This window comes from Macaca mulatta, chromosome 1, assembly GCF_049350105.2.
Source record: "Macaca mulatta isolate MMU2019108-1 chromosome 1, T2T-MMU8v2.0, whole genome shotgun sequence".
Lineage (NCBI taxonomy): Eukaryota > Metazoa > Chordata > Mammalia > Primates > Cercopithecidae > Macaca > Macaca mulatta.
In genome coordinates, this window is record NC_133406.1 from 191,452,591 (window position 1) to 191,471,402 (window position 18,812).

Here is an 18,812-nt window from a genome sequence, read left to right on the forward strand (position 1 = left end):
GCCCTCCCCCCTCCCCATAATAGGCCCTGGTATGTGATGTTCCCCTTCCAGAGTCCAAGTGATCTCATTGTTCAATTCCCACCTATGAGTGAGAACATGCAGTGTTTGGTTTTCTGTTCTTGCGATAGTTTGCTGAGAATGATGGTTTCCAGCTGCATCCATGTCCCTACAAAGGACACAAACTCATCCTTTTTTATGGCTGCATAGTATTCCATGGTGTATATGTGCCACATTTTCTTAATCCAATCTGTCACTGATGGACATTTGGGTTGATTCCAAGTCTTTGCTATTGTGAATAGTGCCACAGTAAACATACGTGTGCATGTGTCTTTATAGCAGCATGACTTATAATCCTTTGGATATATACCCAGTAATGGGATGGCTGGGTCATATGGTATTTCTAGTTCTAGACCCTTGGGGAATTGCCATACTCTTTTCCACAATGGTTGAACCAATTTACAATCCCACCAACAGTGTAAAAGTGTTCCTATTTCTCCACATCCTCTCCAGCACCTGTTGTTTCCTGACTTTTTAATGATTGCCATTCTAACTAGTGTGAGATGGTATCTCATTGTGGTTTTGATTTGCATTTCTCTGATGGCCAGTGATGATGAGCATTTTTTCATGTATCTGTTGGCTGTAAGCATGTCTTCTTTTGAGAAATGTCTGTTCATATCCTTTGCCCACTTTTTGATGGGGTTGTTTGTTTTTTTCTCGTAAATTTGAGTTCTTTGTAGGTTCTTGATATTAGCCCTTTGTCAGATGAGTAGATTGCAAAAATTTTCTCCCATTCTGTAGGTTGCCTGTTCACTCTGATGGTAGTTTCTTTTGCTGTGCAGAAGCTCTTTAGTTTAATTAGATCCCATTTGTCAATTTTGGCTTTTGTTGACATTGCTTTTGGTGTTTTAGACATGAAGTCCTTGCCCATGCCTATGTCCTGAATGGTATTGCCTAGGTTTTCCTCTAGGGTTTTTATGGTTTTAGGTCTAACATTTAAGTCTTTAATCCATCTTGAATTAATTTTCGTATAAGGAGTAAGGAAAGGATCCAGTTTCAGCTTTCTACTTATGGCTAGCCAATTTTCCCAGCACCATTTATTAAATAAGGAATCCTTTCCCCATTTCTTGTTTCTCTCAGGTTTGTCAAAGATCAGATGGCTGTAGATGTGTGGTATTATTTCTGAGGGTTCTGTTCTGTTCCATTGGTCTATATCTCTGTTTTGGTACCAGTGCTATGCTGTTTTGGTTACTGTAGCCTTGTAGTATAGTTTGAAGTCAGGTAGCGTGATGCCTCCAGCTTTGTTCTTTTGACTTAGGATTGTCTTGGCAATGCGGGCTCTTTTTTGGTTCCATATGAACTTTAAAGCAGTTTTTTTCCAATTCTGTGAAGAAATTCATTGGTAGCTTGATGGGAATGGCATTGAACCTATAAATTACCTTGGGCAGTATGGCCATTTTCACGATATTGATTTTTCCTATGCATGAGCATGGTATGTTCTTCCATTTGTTTATGTCCTCTTTTATTTCACTGAGTAGTGGTTTGTAGTTCTCCTTGAAGAGGTCCTTTACCTCCCTTGTAAGTTGGATTCCTAGGTATTTGATTCTCTTTGAAGCAATTGTGAATGGAAGTTCATTCATGATTTGGCTTTCTGTTTGTCTGTTACTGGTTTGTAAGAATGGTTGTGATTTTTACACATTAATTTTGTATGCTGAGACTTTGCTGAAGTTGCTTATCAGCTTAAGGAGATTTTGGGGTGAGATGATGGGGTTTTCTAAATATACAATCATGCCATCTGCAAAAGGGGACAATTTGACTTCTTCTTTTCCTAACTGAATACGCTTCATTTCTTTCTCTTGCCTGATTGCCCTAGCCAGAACTTCCAACACTATGTTGAATAGGAGTGATGAGAGAGGGCATCCCTGTCTTGTGCCAGTTTTCAAAGGGAATTTTTCCAGTTTTTGCCCATTAAGTATGATATTGGCTGTGGGTTTGTCATAAGTAACTCTTATTATTTTGAGATAAACCCAGCATTTCCAAAAGTGTTCTGGGAAATAGATGTTAGTAGGTATTACATAAAGGAAGGATTCATATTTAAATATGTTTGAGAAGTACTGGATTAAAAATAAATTAACCAGATTCTTTACAGCAGGACTTTTTACAACACTGAAATATGCTAATACACAGTGTAATTCTTCAGAGGGGACCAGTGCATACAGCATTTCCTAAAGTTATTTGATTATAGAACCTCTCTCCCTCTTTTTTCCCCAGAATATCTTACGGAATTAGTGTTCTTAGCAACATACTTGCTCAACACTGCCCCAAATAATTACCACTTTTTTTTGTAACTGTCAAAGCACAATTCCACAAATTCTCTTTTTATTTACTGAAGCATGCATTAACAGTTTTTTTCTTCACATCAGATGAGTAATGGGCCAACATCATAATAAGGTTTGAGAGAGGCACAGCTCACACATTATTGTGAAAACTTAATCATCATGATTAACAAATTTTTTAAACTATCATTGGAAAACTTAAACAAATAACAGTGACAAAAACTTCCCTGAATCTCCTAGGTTGTGTTTATCTGTGTGTGTGTGTATATATATATACATTTTATACACACACACACACACACACACACACACACACACTTTTTTTTTTTTTTTTTTTTTTTGAGACTGAACCTTGCTCTGTCACCTAGGCTGGAATGCAGTGGCGCGATCTCAGCTTACTGCAAGCTCCGCCTCCCAGGTTCACGCCATTCTCCTGCCTCAGCCTCCCCAGCAGCTGGGAGTACAGGTGCACGCTGCCACGCCCAGCTAATTATTTTGTATTTTTAGTAGAGACGGGGTTTCACCGTGTTAGCCAGGATGGTCTTGATCTCCTGACCTCGTGATCCGCCCGCCTCGGCCTCCCAAAGTGCTGGGATTACAGGCGTGTGTCACCGGTGAGTCACTGCACCCGGCCTATGTGTGTATATTTTTAAAGGGAGTTTTAAATTGTATTTTAATTTTCATTAATATATTCATTTCAGAAATATTTCTCTGTATTCATTCTTTTCCAAGCACAGTAATGAACATCACTGGAGTGTAGAACTGATAGGAAAGAGGCAAACAAACTTTCAGTTACATGTAGAGTGATAAGAATCTATAGGATAATGTGGAAGCTCATTAGAAGAACATTTAATGCAGCTTTGAGGTACCCGAGAAGGGTGCGTGGAGGAAGTGATGTTGCTGATGGAATCTCAAAGATAAATAGGATTTAGCCAAATGAAAGTAAGTAGTTGGGGAGCATGAGTATATAGGCAAAAGGAAACAGGTGCAGAGTAGTGAGAGAGGTATGTTGAAAAAAATTCAGTGAACTGAAAAATAAAAGTGAAAATAGTACATTTTATTGTAGCAAATTTAGAAAGTGAAAAGTACACATGAAACAGCAAAATCCCCTCAGATTTCTCCTCTTAAAGACAACTCAATATCGTATCCTATTTCGTCTTTTTTTCTATGCATTTTCCATTTACATAGTAGAATTTTAGAATGTATATAAAATTCTGCTGCTCACTTGTAATATTGTATTGTGAGAATGTGTACAAATTGTGAAAGATTGCTTTGAAACTTTATTTTTAACGGCTGATTATGCATATCTGTAGGTGCATAGGTGCGACTTGTAGTGACCCTTCAGTTATAAGGGAGGAAATACAATGTACCAAGCAGTCCTCAGATATTTTCCTTTATCCTGTCTCTGGTGACAAGATTCCATAGTTAAGTCACTAGCTAGACATGTTTTACATTAATCTCCCCAAGGCCACCCATAAGGCATGCAGGGTTCCAGGCAAAGATTTTTTGTGACACCTATGTCTATATAAACAGTTTGATTAAAAATTGTATTACAAAATTTATAGACTCATGCGAGGTCCATGAATTTAGCTGAAGATTTAGAATAATGTGTAGAGAAGATACTTAGGTATTTGTTTATTGTTCAGTGAGTGCACATGAAGTATCCGGAGCCATCTTTTCATATTCTTTATTGTCAAATGCATAGTTTCTGGAGATAATTTTGTATCTCCCACATGCAGAAAAAGCTAGCACTACTGTTATTACTCACAATGCATGGATTTTTGGAACATATTTGTAATGAAACAATATAGATCTTCTTGCCTCAGCAGTTTCCTAATACTGTTTACTTAACGCTGGTTACATCGTTACTCATGATGCTTTAGCATTCATGGTACCCCCACAAATACTGGTTTCTAATGATGAACACAAATGCAGGGCTCATCTTAAGTATACAGAAAAATGTGAATAAATAATTTATTTGCTGGTTATGTTAAATGTACCATTAGGAATTGTATAGCATAAACGTGGATTAACACATCTTCCAACAACGTTTTCTCTTGAATTCTAGCTTTAGGTCATAGTCCCTACGTTTCTACAGTGTACTCTGTCAGAGTTGACTGCACAATGTTAAGTGTCTTTCACATACCACCACCAGCAGAAAGAATAAGCAAGGAGCCCATATACTGAGAGAAACTGTTCTGTTTGTGCAAGGAAAGTTTGTTCTCAAATGGCACACCTCATTAACGGCCCAAGAGACTACAGCGTTCACACTTGGATTGGACTTATTGGAGATACAGAGTAGCAATTTTGAAAGACTTCAAAGAAGATAGATATCTCATAATAGGGACAGCTACTTCTGGAGGACATCTTAGCACTGTAAAGAGACTGGTAACTACTTAGCAGAGGGGGATACAGGATTAAGGATGCCTGCTGCCACCCATGCTATCTTCAGTTGCTGTAAACCCAGAGACAGCACCTTGATTAGAACATAGATGGGCAAGAGCCAATGCCTGGGTCCATACACAGCTCAAGTCCAGAGGTTGGTAGTGGGCTGTCAGTATCTCAGAGCTCTAGACTCTTCCTGTGTCCAACATAAATGAGAGTCACCCAAAATGGGCCCAATCTTGTATGATTCCATGAAGGAAATACACAGAAGTGATCTGCTTACCCAGGTATCTTATCCTGGAACTGGGACATGGGACAAACCCATAACCATAAGTTCTGGGCCTTCTCAGAGCATCTGATTGTCTTTACTTCTGGGGAACTAGAAAGATTGAGAACACCCTAAAAATGAGAAAAGAGGGCTGAGACATGCCCTGCCCAATTGTCACTGCTAGCCCTGGTTGATCAGCACTGGAGGAGGACTGAGAAAATTTCAAGTTAGGCACATCTACTGACCAGGACCCAGAGGAAGCAGGGCTCAGGACATCCTGCTCGGACTTCACAGCCAGCCCAGGTACTAGAGAAGCACATAGACATTTTTCAAAAGACACTCCAAAGTGTGGGAGGGGCCCCACTTACCACAGTCAGAAGGCATTACTGAGCCTGGCTCAGCAGTTTCAGTTCTGGCTCAGTGATAAGTTTCAAAGAAATAATTCCCACCTCCCCCTCAGAATTATACCCACAATAGGTAGCTAGGGTGTTGAGTGGGAGCTGAACACTTTTACTTCAGAGAAACATGCAATTCCCACTGTTTTGAAAGAAAAGCCATGTCCTTTAAAGAAAACAGCTAAATCCCGGAAACTACCATGGAAACCACTGGAAACCCAGTGACATGCTCCTTGCATTATGAGGGATAGATAGTAATAATAATTACAGTAATCAGTGTAATAAAGTTTATTAATACCTGATATATTTGAGGAACATGCTAAATATGTATGTTTCCTTTAATTGTACTATAGTCCTACAAAATAAGTATTATCTCCATTGATGATATGAAGAAATCAAGGCTCAGAGAAGTGAGGTGATTTACCCAAGGCCACTCAGTTGATAAGTTGCAAGGCCAAGCCCATGTGATTTTGTTACCCAAGTTCTTTGCATTGTATCTCACTGCCTTTAGTAAGTTGGTTTGCAGGTACCCTCTGAGGATGCAGAAAGATCCCTGCTTTGGACGCAGACAGGATAGTGTATAGGAAGATACTGGAAGCAACTTGCATGACTTGCGACTCCTGTCCCCCAGCCTAAGACCTGGCCATAGTGCTTGTCGCCCCCCTCTCCTTCCCTGCTTGAAGCACTATCCATCCTTCAAGCCTATCGGCTCTTCCCAAGCATGCCATTAGATTTTTTTTTTTCATAATTTCATTTATACATCAACATCTCGTTTCTCACTGGGCTATAATTAGGCTACTTTCTTTTTTTAAGTAAACAAGCATGCATGTGAAGCCTCTTGGTAAATGACCTTCCAACTGTTAGCTGGCCTTGAAAGTATAGTTTTCACTGGAAACCTGGAGGTGGCAACTTATCTCCTCTTACGAGGTGTGTGGAAATTCAGAGATCTGTATACTAGCTACTGTGTGACCTTGGTCAAGTTACTGCTTCTGCCTGGATCAGTATAAAATGGGGATGAGAATAGGAAATTTGGAGTAGATAAGATCTAGCTAGTGGCAACTTGCTAGCTTGTTCTCTCTCGCGTGCAACCTGACATGCAGCAGTGGTGTGAAATTGGGCACACACATCTTAGAATACCCTCCTGTGTAATCATGGGGCAGTGTGGTAGAAGAGAAAGAACATAGACTTTGGAATCACAGAGCTGTGGGTTTAAATCTGCCTATTTCTATTTGTATGATTTTGGGACAGTCATTTAAACTGTCTGACAATTCAGGCAATTGTATCATATCCCCAGAGTCTCCAGGGCATGGATTTTCAGATGTCATTCTGCAGAATGATTAAGAGTAGCAGATATTTCTGTGATGTCTCCTCCCAGACCCCACCACCTTGCAGACATCTGTGGACAGAAAAACCCATCTCCTGATCCACCTCCTATGTCACCTCCCTCACTGAGCCTGCTGCCTTGGCTTTTCTGCTTCTCTATAAGGTCAGAAGCATTAGCTTTGTGCTGCCTTCAGCATTCTGAGTTTTCTGAAGCTGATGAATTATGATTCCTCCATCCCCAGTCCTTTTACTTCTGGCTTGAAGGCATTGTGCTCCCTAGCTGCTCACTGCTACCAGGCTGTGCCTTCATAATCAGAGGTTTAGGTTGGTTGTAATGATGATGGATGAGGCAGAAGAATGGCAATGGGTACTTTCTGAAGCCCAATCATAGGGCTACACAGGGAGCCTGGTGTGGCCCCTGAGGCCCCATCATGCTCCTTGGAGGGTGTCTGGGGCACTTCTCCATGTTTTATTCATGGGCTCAGGACAATGGTGCATGTATGACAAGTATATCTGATGAAATGAGACAGTCACCACCACCATCTCACTTTATAGTTACCAACTCTTCATTCTCCTGGCTAGCCACCTGGGGAAGAAGGGTTTTCTCTCAGCTAGGTGTTTCCCCTTTCAACCAACATTTTCTCACTTGTTTCCTCACTCATTCATTAGAGTTCTGTGTTTCATCACACCACACAGACACATGAATTCTGTGATCCCCACAATGCTAGATACCTTTTTATTTTTTATGGTTTTAATTTTTTATTTTTAATTTTTGTGGATATATAGTAGGTGTATATATTTATGAGGTATATGAGATATTTTGGTACAAGCATGCAATGCATAATAACAACATCATGGGAAATTGGGTGTCTGTCCCCTCAAGCATTTATCCTTTGTGTTACAAACAATCCAGTTATAATCTTTTGGTTATTTTTAAATGTACAATTAAATTATTATTGACTAGAGTCACCTTGTTATGTTATCCAATACTAGTTCTTATTCAATTTGTTTTTGTACCCATTAACTGTCCCCACCTCCTCCCTAACCAGCTCCCCAACCCCCACTACTCTTCCCATCCTCTGATAACTCTATCTCCGTGAGTTCAATTGTTTGGATTTTTAGATCCCACAAATAAGTGAGAACATGTGATATTTGTCTTTCTGTGCGTGACTTAACGTAATGTGTCACTTACGTAATGGCCTCCAGTTCTATCTATGTCGTTGCAAATGACAGGATCTCATTCTTTTTTGATTGCTGAACATTATGTCCATTATGTATAAGCACCAGATTTTCTTGATCCATTCATGTATTGATGGACACTTAGGTTGCTTCCAAATCTTGGCTATTGTGAACAGTGCTGCAGCAAACATGAGAGTGCAGGTATTTCCTTGATACACTGATTTCCTTTCTTTTGGGTACATACCCAGCAGTGTGATTGCTGGATCTTATGATAGCTCTATTTTTAGTTTTGTGAAGAACCTTAGACATGTTAAGTTGAGGATCTTACTCACTGTAGTTGGAAACACAGGCTTTTTCATCAAACTGCCTGGATTCCAATCCTGTCTTCTACTTATAGCCTTGTGACCTGATACCAAATTCTCAAACTGTGTTTTGCTTTCTTCATCTATAAAATAGGGACATAAATACTACCTACATTACAACAGTTGTCTGGAAATAAATGAAATAATACACAAAAATGCTTGGAATGGGACCTGACACATACAAAATGATCAATAGAAATTATTAAAGCACAAAGCATTCCATACAATGGATACTCATTGGTGGCTCTAAAAACTGAGGGTAAGAAATGGTGGAAAACTTTTCAAGTTCAACAAACTACTAATGGTAGAGGTGGGGTTCAAAACCAGGCAGTCTTATCAATTATCTTTAATATATGTAGCAGAGCCATGGGATAGGGTTAGGTGGCAAGAGTGGTGAGTAGAGAATGATGTGAGATTAGACAAATGAAAGCAAAACAAGCCATAAGAAGTTGCCTGTCTCAAATTTTAAATCTTATCCTTTTCTCCCTTACTCTTTTCAATCTATGATTTCCTAAAAATAGTTCCTCTGGTCAAATCCTGGACTCCTGTCATTTTTGCTGCTGTTTCCCTTTCCTAGAACACTTTTTATGCCTGATCCTGGGTGAGGCTGGACTGACCCCATCCTGTCTTTCTTGCCTTAGCTCCAGCAACTTTCTCTTCCACATCTTCTGTTCTGCCATTAGACACCCACTCTTAGGCTTCCCAATGATGTCTGATTGTGTTACCACCAGCCCCATTGCCTTTGCTTTCAATGTGACCTCAGCCTAGAATCCTCTCTCTGCCACTCTGCCTGGAAACTCTTACTCTTCCTTCAGGGCCCAACCCAACTGTCTCTGGGAAGTCTTCCAGGACCCTGCAGGTAGAGTTAGTCAATCCCTGCCCAGTCTGTCTCCCTTCCTCCTGAATTTCTCTTTCACAGCATTTATCATCAAATTATCATTGTCTATTTCTGGGTCTGTCTCAGTTCAGTCCTTGAAGTAAGGACTATGTCTCATTCTTATCAGGGTCACTAGAACCCAGCATAGGTCTGAGGGAGCAGCAGATGTGTATTTGTGTTTGAGAGTGTGTGTGTATGTGTGTGTGTGTGTGTGTGTATGTCTGTGTGTGTGTGTGTGTGTGTGTGTGTGTGTGTGTGTGTGTGTGTAGATTAGGTAAATTGAATAGGATCGCACAGAAGTGAGCTGGGCCTCCAAGCATGACTGTGAGGTATAAGAAAGAAATATAAAGAATTAATGTTCATTAAATCCAAGACTAGATTCAGGCTGCTTTTAAACACAAGAGTTTGAACCCAGACTTCGAACCCAGACTTCTTCCTCTCTTCTTTCCTCCCTCGTTTCCTCCCTCCCTCCCTCCATTCCTCTTTCCCTCCATCTCCTTCCTTCCTTCCTTCCTTCCTTCCTTCCTTCCTTTTAAAATTATGAAATGCCTATTTTGTGTTTGGTGCTGGAATACAGAAGAGCAACCTCTGATCCTGACCCCATATTACCCACTTTATGAAACTTCCTCAATGATGGGCTCACTCAGGCACCCTAGAGTCCTCCAACATAGCCCCTCAGGCCATCTCTTCTGTCTTTTGCAGAGTTCTAACATAGTACCTGGCAACCACTGATAGCCATCATCAGCCAGCAACACATTGGCTCAAACCTTTTTTCCAGTATTCTTTCCATAGATTCTAGGATAGAGCAAGTTAACAGTGCTTGGAGCATTTTTACACTAGGTGCCTCATGTCATGAATCAGCCTTGCTGGTATAGGCACTGAGACAGGATATAATCCATATCTTACAGACAGGAAAACCAGAGAACTTATGAGACAGTCCCTGTTCAAATATGGGCATAGGCCTGGTAAAATGCATTTCACCATGGATGGTCTTGCTTTCTCACTGGCAGAACCATTTGCAATAGCACTGGGGCTATTTTACACTAGAGAACCAGCTCAGTCTGGATTGACAAATGGCATATGGTTATAAGATGGTGAGAGTCACTGTTGGGAAAATGATATGTTAGGGCTGTTTCCCAAAGAGCAGTAGTTCTAGTAATTGTTAACTTCTACATCTTTGTTTTTGTTTTTCCACTTTGTTCTCCATGCTTTAATGTATGTAGATGGTTTGGACTGACTCCTTCCTGAGGAGTTCTGTGAGTTACTGTTTTCTATGTGTGTATAAGGCTTCTGGGTCAAACTTAAGGGACCCTAGGAAACTTAATTCATTCACCATATTACGAAATATTCCTTGAGCACCTGTTCCATGCCAGACCCTGTCTGGACAAGAAGAATATTAAAAGCATGGCACATTCCCTGCCCTCATGGAACTCACAGTCCAGAAGCAGAAGACACAATTGTACCAAATGCAAATGATGCAGAGATAGACAGAATTACACCAAATGCAAGATACAATTACTTGTTACAAGGCTGTGCTTAGGGACACTGAAGATGAGGTAGCCATTTTACATGGGGTGTCAAGAAAACCCTCCTAGCTGCAACAACCCTTGAGTTAACTCTAGAAATATTCATGAAGAGATGCTTCCTGGCTGTTCAGGAGGAGGAAGGCCATTCTGGGCAAAGGCAGCAGTATGTGCCTGGAAGTAACAGTGTGATGTGTTCCAGGAAAAACAAGCAAAAAGTTCAGTATGGCCTCACCTTAAATTAAGGAATAGGACATGGGGAGAGATAAGGCTATAGATAAAGTATTGGGAGGTGGGAATAGGCATGTATCTACTTTGCCTGGCTTGTCCTAAGGGCAACAGCAGGTCTCAGGGGGAGCAACATTTCCCATGTAACATATATTCCCAGTCTGTTAGTAATGAAGGGGAATTAATCCTTCTAAAGGAATTAAAATACCTGGATTCTGTTTATTTTTCTATCCCTTGCAGTGAACTTTTTAAAATATTGGAATATCTCCAAGTCTGTTTCTTTACCTATAAAATGGGAATAATATCTGACTTGCCTATTGTACAAGGGTATTTTGAGAACAAAATGAAGAAAGGAGTATAAAATAATTTATTAATTATAAAACTTTATTATTATAATTATTTATTTGCCTTTTTCTTATTAATTTGTGTTTATATTTTCAATGACATTTTGATATTCCTTAGATTATATGACTAGCATCTGTAATACAAAGGTTTATGATTACTGTCCAGGGATATTATTTAATTCTAAATGTCATGGCCCTAACACTATTATAGGCATAGACATAGGAGAAAAGAAGGGAAAGAAAATGATATTTATTGAGCATTTACGTGCCAAATGCTATGCTAGCTTGTTTGCTGCCACTTAAGTCATTCTCCTAGTACTCTCATGAGGGCAGGTATTATTAATCTTATTTCATTTTATATATGCAGAAACTAAGGCTCAAAGATTTGTATTAAGTTATCCAAAGCCACTCAGCTAGCGAGTGGCAGAGCCAGGATTGGAAGCCTAATATGCATTAGTCCAAATCTTGCCATTCTTCTCTATATGTTGAGTTTTTTTCTGAGAAGGAGGACAGTGAGGGGGAGGGAGACAGGAAATGTTTTCAGGTGGGATATTTCAAGACGGCAGTCTCCAACCTTTTTGGCACCAGAGACTGGTTTTGTAGAAGACAATTTTTCCACAGACCAGAAACAGGAGGTGGGAGAGTGGGGAGATGGTTTTAGGATTAAACTGTTCCAATTCAGATAATCAGGCATTCGTTAGATTCTCATAAGAAGTGTGCAACCTAGATCCCTCACATGTGCAGTTGACAATAGGGTTCTCACTCCTCTGAGAATCTAATGCTGCTGCTGATCTGACAGGAGGTGGAGCTCAGGGGGTAATGCTCACTCATACCGCCCCCCCCCCCACGTCCTGCTATGTGACTCAGTTCCTAGCAGCCCAGGCACAAACAGGTACTGGTCCATGATCCAGAGGTTGGGGACCACTTTTTTAAGACATCAACTTTTCAGAGTTTATAAAGCCAGCAGAAAATTTAGTCTCTGAAGTGTTCTATAGCCCTCAAATAATTAGAAGCTATACAGTTTTCATAGTCCTCATGTTAGATTCTGATGCAGATACTACTCCTTATTTCTCTATTTCCAGTGACTTCTTATTATACTTAAAGTAACATTGGAAATTGTTACCATAATCTATAAGGCTCTGCATAATTTGATCTCTGCCTGCCTCTCCAACTTTATCTTTCTCACCCTTCTTATTTCTCATAAACTCCAGCCACACTAGCCTCTTCAGTTTTCTTATATATTCTATCCTTATGTCCTATGTCAGAATCTTGGCAGGAATTTGAGGATAATTTAATAAAGGGACAACTTACAAGGGTGTCACCTCAAGTTCTGCAAGGATAAGCACCATGTCTTCTCCTCTGGGGTCCTCCAGAGCATACTCAGATTCTCATTTAGTGTTTAGTTTTTAGAAAAGGGCCTGACATGTGTTAATAATAATGATAATGATTTAAAATAATAGAATAGGGCTATTAAGTGGCAGATACCTGATTTACACTTAGACTTTGGTTCCAGAGTCCATGGTCAATAAATATTTTTTGAATTAATAAATAAAGAATGAATGCGTAAAATATTACTTTTCAGTCTCTAATTCATTTGAATTCACAATATTTATATTTAAGGATGATATTTACACTTAAGAAATACAATTTACATTGTATTTGCAATGTTTGTTACACTGAATATAACTCAAAGTAGAGTGAAATTAATAATATCTTCTTTTTTTAAATACCAATAAATATTCTTGCTCATTCCTGTTGTGTTTAAATATAAACTCCATTAAAAATGACTTTCCCTCTTGATTTTATATCTCAGTAATTAAAGCAATTTCTTAATGGTAAGAAATGGCACCCACCTTTAAAAGTCCCAAGAAGGAGTACAAATATTTAATTCTAGTTTTGCATGATGGCAGTTATCCCTTCTTCACAATCCCATTGCATTTATAGTATTTGCCAGTTGTGCCAGCCACATGGCTCCAAAAACTGCCAAAGAAAGAGGACTAAACTTCAAGCCTAAAAATAAAAGGAAAAAGATCTGGATACATGTCATATTACTCTGACAGCGCCTGCACATTCTATTTCAATTCTACTGCATGCAGGCCAATGGGCACATCCAAGAAGTCCTTATCTCCTGTAACTTGAGAATCACCAGCAATTGGAATTTTGTCAAATATTTTGTCAACTGGCCTGGTTCCTCACCAATCATGTACCTGGAACCTTGGCAGCATTTTTAGATGACAAAATATCTTCTTTTGGAAATCTGTGCAAGTTGAAAGGCCATATTCTGTGCTGGCCTGTCTTGGCACAATGAGTACAGTTGTGAATACGCTGTCTTAAAAGGATTGGGTAGTTTTCCTGGGGCAGGGCAGCCTGATGGAAGAAAGGTGTGAATATGAAGGTGAAGCAGCCAGAGATGTTGAGCCTGGAGAAGGGCCTGGCTTCTGAATTTGCCTGCTCCATGCCCGTAGGCAATTTTGCATATCTTGAGGGCTTCAGGCCTGGATTTCCTTATCTATAATTTGTGTTTCCAGTGTTGTTTTGAGAGTCCACTAGAAAATGTATGGGAAAGCACCTTGTAAATGATCAAGTTGTACCTAACTTTTATTCTTTTACTATTATCTAAATTGCTAGTGAGGCCTAACACTCAGTCAAAAAAGTAGTATATTGTAAAAAGTATTAAAGTCAGAAGACCTGAGTGCAAATTTTAGTTCTGCCACTTAATTACCAGGTGACTTTATGCTATTCATTTAGCCTTCTGAGCTTTAATTCCCTAATCTATAAAACTGGGAATCATAAATTTATTCAAGAAACAGATTTTGAGACCCCTTTTTGGGGACCTAGTAGTATGTGGATATGAAAAATAGAGCTGTTTATATCTTGAGAAGGAGACAGTAAGCAAAAACAGACAAGATTATCACCTATAACCAAATGCTGTTGCTCCATAGAGAAGTGGATTCAACCTAGATTGTTGCATCATTGTCTATTTCCAAACCGGATTTGAGGCAACAAACAATAAAAAGGAATATTAAAATAGCCCCTTGTCAAGACTCTTTCCACTACAATCTCATTTGGCCCTCATAATAATCCTATGGGATAGGATGAACAGTATTATTGTTATTCTCATATTCATCCATCCATTTGGTCACTTGACACATTTATCCAGAACCAATTATTATACATACAGTGCTGTAACTGCTGTCCAGTTATAAATATGTGTCATTTCTCCACAAGCAAATCTGAAAATGTCCTGATTGGATGGCCTCCATACAACTGTGTGGAAAGGAAAAGATCCTTGGACTTAAAGGTGGGCAGCCTGGGGTTTGAATTCCCACTCTACCAGGACTGGCCGTGGAACTTTGACTCAGTTGTAGGGCCTAACACATAGCAAACTCTCATAAATAGTAAGAGAATGGATGAATGGATTGGTAGATGGATGAATGAATAAATGAATGATGCCACTCTACCTCATTGAGCTTCAGTTTGCTCACCTGTAAAATGGAAATAATGACCCCTGGATTCCAAGGTGATTGTGACGTTTGCCTGAATTATTGTACTTAAAAAGTTTCTGTAAGTTGCATGTCAATAAATATGCCTGATATGGTTTGGCTCTGTGTCCTCACCCAAATTTCATGTTGAGTTATGATTTTTTTTTTTTTTTTTTTTTTTTTGAGACGGAGTCTCTCTCTGTCACCCAGGTTGGAAAGCAGTGGCGCGATCTTGGCTCACTGCAAGCTCCACCTCCCGGGTTGACGTCATTCTCCTGCCTCAGCCTCCCGAGTAGCTGGGACTACAGCTGCCGCCACCATGCCCGGCTAGTTTTTTGTATTTTTAGTAGAGACAGGGTTTCACCGTGTTAGCCAGGATGGTCTCGATCTCCTGACCTGTCATCCACCCACCTCGACCTCCCAGAGTGCTGGGATTACAGGCGTGAGCCACTGCGTCCGGCCTGAGTTATGATTTTTTTTTTAATTTATTTATTATTATTATACTTTAAGTTGTAGGGTACATGTGCATAATGTGCAGGTTTGTTACATACTGAGTTATGATTTTAAGTGTTGGAGGAGTGGCCTGGTGGGAGGTGATTGGATCATGAGGGTGGATTTGCCCCTTGCTGTTCTTGGGATAGTGAATTCTCATGAGATCTGGTGGTTTAAAAGTGTGTAGCACTTCCCACTTTGCTCTCTCTCTAGTGTTGCCATGTGAAAAAGGTGCTTGCTTCCCCTTTTCTGCCATGATTATAAGTTTCCTGAGGCCTCCCCAGCCATTCGTTCTGTACAGCCTGCAGAACTGTGAATCAATTCAACCTCTTTTCTTCATAAATTACCTAGTCTCAGGTAGTTCTTTATAGCAATGTGAGAACAGACTAATACAGTGCCTGAACTCCTGATTCCTCTTATCCAGTGCTGACAACCAGTTTCTCCCTGGATACTATCTGCTCTGATCTAACTTGCCTGGGTATATTTGAGAAACCATTCCTTTTGGCCAAGTTTATTTAATCCACATGGAAATGTTGAGGTGGCAGTTGGATATATGAGTCTGGAAATGTGGCAGGAGGTGTGAACCAGAGATATAAGTTTGGCCAATAGAGCCACAGAAAGATCAAATAGAATGAGGACAGCATTGCCTTTGACAACCAAAATTACAGATGACATTTTCAGTCATTTCAGTGATGTGATGGAGAAAGAAGCCAGACTCCATGTGATGGAGAAAGCAGTAGGTTAAGGAATAAACTGGCATCAAAGAAGTAGCAATAGTAAACGTAGATTACTCAGTATTTTGGTAGTGGAGGGAAAGAAAAAGGGGAGGAGTTTAGGAAGGAGAGATGATGTTTTAAGTGGATGATTGTGGTTGACCACTCCATATTTCTTGACATACTTTTCTCCATTAGCTTCTGCAAAATCTATCTCTAACTGTTCCTCCTTTGCTTCTTTTTCCTCTACCTTCTCCTTAAAGGCTGTGTCTGTAGTATTTTTCTCTTTGAACTTTGTTTACTCACCTGGCAGGGACAACTTATAAAAGTCTCACCTGGCATTCAAGGTTCTCTAAGGTCTGGCTCTGGTGTACTAGTGCAAGTTTCTTTCTCCCATACTGTCCCATGTAAGCTAAGCTCAAACTACTTGATTGTTTCCCAGTTCCAGAATTTTTCACTTTCATTCTTTCATGCCTTTAAATATATTCTTTATTTTGCCTAGAATCTCTGCCTGCTCCCTATCATCGTGTATGTAAATCTTCCTTGTTTAAGCCTCTGCTCAAATGTCATTTCTTTTAGGCAGCTTCAATCTCCCCTCCCTAAACTAAGGAATTCAAGCATATTCTCTATTTTTTCCTTATTGTAATTATTACTTTCGGCTTGTCCAAGAGTAGCATAAATGGTTTTGTAGGTATCGATATAAATGTCTGAGAAAATGTTGGATGGCCTCTTAGCAAGAAAGTTATACAGGTAATTTGAAGTATTGAAATTTTATGTTATTCTCTTGTTAGCAATTGTTTTGAAGATGCCCAATTCTGACACTATCCATCCACTCACTCACTATGTCATTTGACTACTCGGTAGCCTATATAAGGACTCTCCCCACCCACTCCACTGGCCTAAGAATGGAAAACCAGATTTTTGGTTCTTGATTTATTGACAGATCATAAATATTGGCATCAATATCAGTATCATGCATATTAACCTGAGTATCATTCACCTTATGCAAAATGAGGATTACAGTCTCTACATCTCACACCAGTTAGAAGAGGGTAATGATAAAATCCTTCTGAAACCAATGATTACACCAGCTATTTAAATGTCATCCCCTGTGAGGATTCTTCCTAGTGTTCCCACACCAGCATCTTCCACTTCTGTATTTCAACATCATCTTGTACAAACCTCTGTCATTTTATTTTCATATACAATCAGTCTTCTATTATATGATAACATCAGAAATGGTTTCGTGCCATGTTAATAGCATAGGATTTAGTTTCAGGAAGATGAGGATTCAAATTCTTGTGCTGCTATTTCTTGGCTATGTGACTTTGTTAAGATTATTTAATGTCTCTGATCCTTAATTTTATGATCTATAACATGGAAACTTTATTAGGAAAAATGAAATGAAAAATGTAAAACATCTGGCAGACTGCTGGATACATATCAAGTTACTCAGTAAGTATTTGTAAATTCAATTTCATTGAATTGGTCCAGTTCATAAAGCATTCTCTCTGCTTCTTATGTTATGAACTAATGAGGGGACAAAAATTAGATCATTGATTTCATTTTTATTAAGTGGCAAGGGTTTCAGTTTTAACCTGCTGTGAACCTCAATAGTGGACTGATTGTCTGAAGGACTAGCATTTTTTTGTGGCTAAATAGAACAAATTGAATTACAGTATAAACAGCAGTAGGAATTCCTGCAGAGTAGTATTTTTCAACATAAGCCATTATCCTTGCCAGCCATATGTATAGACACAGCAAAGCTTCCATATTTATATTTTTTCATTAAAAACAAAATGATTAATTTCACAAGTTAATTTATTGTATTCGTCATAACAGCCAAATTCAAATTAAAGAGTCTAGTACTTAGAGCTATTAAAGACTGGCTTATTGAAAAGAATTTGTAATTTGGTGACATTTTCTTAGTAAGAGCCTGTAGTTATTTGTAATTTTCTAGCAAGAAATCTAAAATAGTTTTACAGAACCATTTTTCCTGATGCCTTATTTTAGAGATTTCAAATAGCCTCTGGTAATATTTAGAAATCTAATTACTTAATATGTTGCCTGTCCAACCTACAGAATGGGAGAAAATTTTTGCAATCTACTCATCTGACAAAGGGCTAATATCCAGAACCTACAAAGAACTCAAACAAATTTACAAGAAAAAAACAAACAACCCCATCAAAAAGTGGGCAAAGGATATGAACAGACATTTCTCAAAAGAAGACATTCATACAGCCAACAGACACATGAAAAAATGCTCATCATCACTGGCCATCAGAGAAATGCAAATCAAAACCACAATGAGATACCATCTCACACCAGTTAGAATGGCGATCATTAAAAAGTCAGGAAACAACAGGTGCTGGAGAGGATGTGGAGAAATAGGAACACTTTTACACTGTTGGTGGGATTGTAAACTAGTTCAACCATTATGGAAAACAGTATGGCGATTCCTCAAGGATCTAGAACTAGATGTACCATATGACCCAGCCATCCCATTACTGGGTATATACCCAAAGGATTATAAATTATGCTGCTATAAAGACACATGCACACGTATGTTTATTGCAGCACTATTCACAATAGCAAAGACTTGGAATCAACCCAAATGTCCATCAGTGACAGATTGGATTAAGAAAATGTGGCACATATACACCATGGAATACTATGCAGCCATAAAAAAGGATGAGTTTGAGTCCTTTGTAGGGACTTGGATGCAGCTGGAATCCATCATTCTTAGCAAACTATCACAAGAACAGAAAACCAAACACCGCATGTTCTCACTCATAGGTGGGAACTGAACAATGAGATCACTCGGACTCAGGAAGGGGAACATCACACACCGGGGCCTATCATGGGGAGGGGGGAGGGGGGAGGGATTGCATTGGGAGTTATACCTGAT

At 39.3% G+C, this 18,812-nt stretch overlaps 1 protein-coding gene and 1 non-coding gene across 6 annotated transcripts in view; one reads left to right on the plus strand and one right to left on the minus strand.

Moving 5' to 3' along the window:
* The window catches only part of BEND5 (BEN domain containing 5), a 1,441,067-nt gene that overhangs the window by 810,948 nt on the left and 611,307 nt on the right, over nucleotides 1-18,812 (plus strand). The window lies entirely within an intron of this gene.
* On the minus strand, nucleotides 2,415-2,520 carry LOC114675458 (small nucleolar RNA U13). Its single transcript, XR_003726463.1, has one exon. It is a non-coding gene; the product is annotated as a small nucleolar RNA U13 (small nucleolar RNA).